This window comes from Papaver somniferum, chromosome 4 (genome assembly GCF_003573695.1).
Source record: "Papaver somniferum cultivar HN1 chromosome 4, ASM357369v1, whole genome shotgun sequence".
Taxonomy (NCBI): Eukaryota; Viridiplantae; Streptophyta; class Magnoliopsida; order Ranunculales; family Papaveraceae; genus Papaver; species Papaver somniferum.
The window spans coordinates 81,502,075-81,508,074 of record NC_039361.1 but is presented as its reverse complement, the minus strand read 5'-3'; positions in this window follow the sequence as shown (position 1 = coordinate 81,508,074).

The window sequence follows — 6,000 nt, the reverse complement described above, 5'->3', positions numbered from 1 at the left end:
GGACAAGAATAGCATGCCCTTACCTAGTTTCCTGAAAACTATCGCTAATTGCGGTTCAGGTTCAGGTTCTATGAAAGGGTCTAACTAGAATATTTTTCATTGGCTGCGTTTCTTCATAGATGGGATCCGAATCACTAGGTCTTAGAGTCTGTAAAAACTCAAATACGAACTTAGAATCACGAGTAATAACCTAAATAATTGTGGATCCTCTAAGTCAATCAGATATGACTTACATAGTTGACCACAGTGAGAGTAGTGGTCATTCTTAGGAAAATGTGTCGATTCTATTAACCTAAAGTACTTAGGCTTAGTCTCAGAACTTAATATTCGACTCATTTGAAACATTCCCACAGTTGGAAGAAAACTATTTGGTGGGAAAACAAAGTCAATCTGGGTATCATAGCCTGGGCAAACCACATCAACCAGAGGATGGGTTTCTAATAACTGAAATCCTTCATGGACATCATTAAGCTCGGGAAAACGAGTATGAAGGTAATCTTGTAAAATGGTCGAGGCACAGATATCAAGTCCTAAGTGTGGGGACTTTCTGAGAGTTAAAGGTAAGGCACTAGAGAAGTGATAATCACCCTCAAACTTAGAGTTTTCAGTGTCTCTAGATAGACCTCTAATTATTTCTTGAATTTCCGTATAAAATATTCAAGAGATTCTTCTAAGTTATTATCAGGTAGTGCATCTTTACTCATCTCTACGGGTATATCTTCTTCTTCCAAGACTATTGTTTCTAAGTCGCTAGACTCTAAAACAGTATTTTCGAAATGAACTCGTTCCTCTAAACCACTATCGGCTTCGTAATCAAAAGGAAAATCTACATCGTCTAAAGCGGTGGTATCCCTAATCAAATCCTCGTCCTTTTGAATAGGTGAATAATCATAAAAATTATTTGGATTTGAACAAGATATAATATAATCACTATACAGCTCAATTGGATTACTAGACTCCTGATCACTATGCCTACATATTTCAGATTCTTCATTACTGCTATCATCATCATCATAATACGAAGATGATTGAACCTTATCTAAATAATTAGTGTATTTTATTCTAACCTCGTCCTCTAAATTAGGCAAATATTCACTATTTACATCGAGGGTAAAATTGGAAACACTATTTTGGAATGTAAGATTATTTCGAGCAAGTCTTTCGTTCGTCTCAGCCATCAGCTTGAGGGATTCCTCTATAGAAAGTTCACTCATTATTGTAGTTCTTTCGTCTAGAATTACACTATTCATCTCAGCTAACTTACGCGTCGACTCAGCTAACTCCCTGAGGGACTCTTTTAAATGAGGAATAGGAACAGAGGGATCATAAAAAGGACTACTTTTCAATAGTTTGATTGTATCCTCTAGAGACGAAGAACTAGTACTATAATCTTCTTGCTCGTAAGACTGATGCATGTGTGGATAGTAATTGGGCTCACCAGGGTATGACCCATATCCTTCCAAATGATGGCGTTCCGAACCACTATTCCCAACATGGTCATAGAAAGGATGATGTCCATGTTCAAATTCAGGTCGATATTCATTGTATTGGCTTCTATCATACCAGCTCGACATTCTTAACTGCAAGGGAATTCTACACAACCACAAACAAGGCCGACTCGACTCCACCAAAACAAACCTAAAGATTTCTAGCAAACAAAAAGCATGATGGCTCCACTTAGATTGTTTTCTAGACCAGCTTCTATTCCTTCGAAAAGGAATTCGTTACAATTTGAGCACGCCCCTCTGGAATCAATCCGAGCTAATGTAAGTTGAATCGAGGAGAGGGAAGCTTAGTAGAGCTTTGATACCCAAGGCCTCACCGCATTAGAAGGCGGCGCAGTCACGCATTCAACTCACAGAAACCATCATGAACTTTGAAGTGTGCTTAAAGAGCAACCAATATTTTTCGAACGAGTTTCCTATTAAGCTCGCTACCCTATCAGTCTCGTTCTATTCCAAATTTTAAAGCTTGGGTTCGCGTTAGGTTTCGTTCTCCTAAGGCGGGAAAGAAGGGAGCGGTGATGAATCCGAACCCTTATCTTGTATTGGCCAGGCCTTGCCCTTTACTAGGAATTTAAAAACAGTCCAAATTCGTCCTCAATCAATGAATCACCTTAAGGAATACAGTAACTCGCTTACAGGAGATTCGCGAGTGTTTCGATGGACTTACCTCCCGTACTAGACGGGGGATGAACCGTTGAAGTCGACTCGGGCCATGACTCCTATGTCATGTACGAACCCGAGGGGCCGAGACGATATAGTAATCGTCGTCCTTCCCTGCACACAGTTTATATAATTTTTTTTTTTAATAATACCCTTCCGTAGGGTAAAAAAATAAAAAAAAATAAAGTCTAATTGTTTAAAGTCCAAACTCCAAAATAAATAAATAAAAAATTACAGTTTTCCTCACACACTCTAAAAAAAAAATTAAAAATTAAAAATTAAAAATTAAATCCTAAAATTGTCCTTTTTTTCTTCTCTTTTCGCTTTTCGCTTTAAGCTTTTTCCTCTCCAAGTCCTTAGTGCTCCACTTCGAACCTGTTATACAAAGATACAACCAAAGAGACGTAAAAAAGAACAAATGGAATGATAAAAAAAAACCTAAAAATTCTATCTAAGCACAAATCCCCGGCAGCGGCGCCAAAATGATTAATGATTTAATGATGGTTGTAGTAATGAAGGTTCGAACTCTAAGACTTGTGAAGGTGAAGGATTTTTAGATTTATAAAAATTATATACAAAAATATTGACAAATTGGTAGAGAGGTACTGGGACTAATGATTCGGCCAATCTTCATAATATAGGGCTCAATGATTTATTCTCAACAATAATCGCTCAAAACATATATGGACTCTTATTTTGCCAAAGTATATTCTCAAAACATTGATTGTAAATGTTAAGCATGGAACATCAAATCACCTAAGCTAAGCATGACCCATCTAATCAAATAACACCAAATTTAATCAAATCATATTTCAATTAATTTTTAATGCAAAAGTCTTAAAAAGAATTAATAAAATTACCCATGTATGAAGCTCGGCCTCCTCCGTCGTCCCAGTGTTGGGGTTTAACTCATCATAGTAAAAATGCTCTCAAAATAATTTATTATGGCTCAAAAATGGTTTACAAATGATGAGAATATGAGAAATACAATAAAACCAGAGAACTACGACCCTCAGTGATAAAATAAGACTGCTGAACCTCCGTCGCAAACGCTGTGTAAAATAAGACTGCCTGATTACGACCAACAGCTGTTAGTCGTTACTACTGTAGAAAAACGACTGTTGTTGCAGGTCCGTTCTTCGTGTTCTTCATGTTCATCAGCAGCAGCAGCAGCAGAAACCGAGTTTGGGAAAACTCGAATTTCTTCTTCTCTGGCTCTCCTCAGCCCCCCAGACTCTCGACACCCTCTCTGCTCAACCCCAGCAACCTATTTATAGCCAACAGACCCATCGAATCTCTCTCATTCACTCCATATAATTCTCCATTACTCGGAAAATATTTTTTTCCATTTTCTTCACTGTCAGCCGAGATATGATCTTCTCCATCCCCTCTGCCTGCGCATATGAGCTGTAATACTTCCATAGTTGCATAAAAACTTAAGAAGATCAGATATCTTCCCCATTTAGTCCACAAAACTTCCCAAAAATTCCTCTCACAGAGAACTCGAGCGTATCTTTCCTGTTTAACTCTCGATTGAAAGTTAGCGGATTCTATCCAAATTTAACTCATTCCAACGCCCAGAATAATCTTGTTATACTCAATAGATATGACCCAATTAATTCCAGCCATTTAGTTTCTCCACAAATCCATCGAAAATCAATTTGAAAATCTGCCAGGGAGAGAATATATTTTCCCGCCAAAAATGAAATTTGAATTATGAGAAGAAAAGTGTCCTCCCCCTAATCCTGTACGGGTGTCCCTTTTTTAGCAATTAGGGTGGAAATAGTAATTTTGGGGTGGAAATAGTAATTTTTCTGGGTTCCTCCGGTACATTTCTGGGACGCTTCCGGTGCATTTCTGAGGTGTCACCGGTACATTATCCTGGGGTGTAAAACACTACTTTTCGAGCTCAATTCGCCGCAAAGGCTTATTTCTCTAAAAACATATACAAAGACACAAAATAACACAATAAGTACTTAATCGAGTCTAACAATACAGAATATTGAGAACAAAATAGACACATAAATGCGTCTATCAGATTGCTCTACAGAATCCCTCTACGAGGTCTCACGTTCTCTACTTGTGTAGGATATGATCGACTATTACACGTATTTCACAACTCTCTACTACAATATAATGGTCAATGCAATAATCCAATTGTACAGTTGAACGATTTAGAAATCGATTATAAACCCTAAATATAGTGAAAACAAACGATGATGATAAAACTTCAAACAAACTTGTATTAATAATAAAGCTTCACACTTAGAACATTGAATTCATCCTTAATCAACAAAAGTTTAGATACTCATATCACAAAGAAAAAGAAGATGAAAGAATTGATGAGTTTCCCTTTAGTACATCTTGTGTTTAAGATGTAAAAATTATGATATGAGATGTAGAGATATCTTGTGGATAACCTTAGATGTCTTATTTTATATCTTCCAATGCTTGGCCTTCAAGAATCCTAGTCGGTTCAGGAATCCGACCCTAAAAAGTTGGAAAGAAAGGCCTAAAAAAAGTTCGTGAAATTTGGCCATTAGGGTATGTGCCAGGTATGCGCACCCTCCTTACTATACTTTTGATACGTGTACTCTTACCACTCACGAAATTCCAGATACCAACGGGACATGTACCCAGTACGTGTACCCTCCTGTTGTCTTCGATATCAAAATGCTTGTTTCAGCAATAAATTTTTCGTTCGAACTCAGAATGACATAATTCTTTTTGCGTTCTCTACGTAATTTAATTATATTCAAGATGTTAACGAGAAATCCTGAGTTTGGATGAGTTGAACTTGGTCTTTGGCCCGCACTTTTGCTCATTTTCTCGCACTTCTTCCACTTTTCTTCGACTTGGGCACTTGGATACTTGGAGTACTTATCTTCCCAACTCATTTATAGCCTTTTTTCGCTCTTATTGATATGATCACCTAAAATATATAAATAATATAAAACAAGAGAAAATGATAAGATAACATGCAAGAATTATAGCTAAAGTAAGTATGTACGTGATAGACACTAAAATCATATGAATTATGCAATTATCGTTTCCATAGCCATCAAGCCACGACCACGGTACCGTGGGATATTCTGCTAGGCCATGGCATCTAAGTCATCCACGATGTTGTGGCACATTTCTTACCAGGCCATGGCGTCCATGGCCATCCACGATTTCGTAAGACATTCTTACTAGGCGATGGCTACGCCTTGACCATTCAAGTCATGACCATGGTGCTGCAACGTATTCTCTGGTAGGCCATAACTACGCCATGTCCTCCAAATGCCTTAATCACATGATATGGCATATTCAAAATGCTCATTATAGTACGAGCCACATTGTCATTGAGACTCCACATGGATTAACATGTCCATAACTGACACTTAGCATATCATAGCTATGACTTATCCAAAGCAAGAGGTAGTCCATGAGATGAAACATCAAAACATCTCACATGGGAGTATTGGTCTGGTGGTTTACATCAACATGAAGCATGAAAATACCCCATGATAAGAAAATTACGAGAAACGATGACGGTTTGATAATGGAATAATGGTGTAGAAATTTCCAGAAACTTCCCAAGCATAGCGGGCATGACTTTGCCATTCTGATCTCCATCTCTCCATCCCTTCACTACCTCCACTACTTTCGAGGAAAGCAGTGTGCACCCTTGAAAACTATAAATAAATTCTTTCATCTATCCAGAAAAACAGAACAAGGTTATCATCCCGAAGCTCTGCCTTTACATAGTTCAACACCCCTAACACACAAATTTTATTGCCACTGCAATTTCTTCAACTTTTTCTTCTTCCCACCCTTAAGATCAATCCATCTT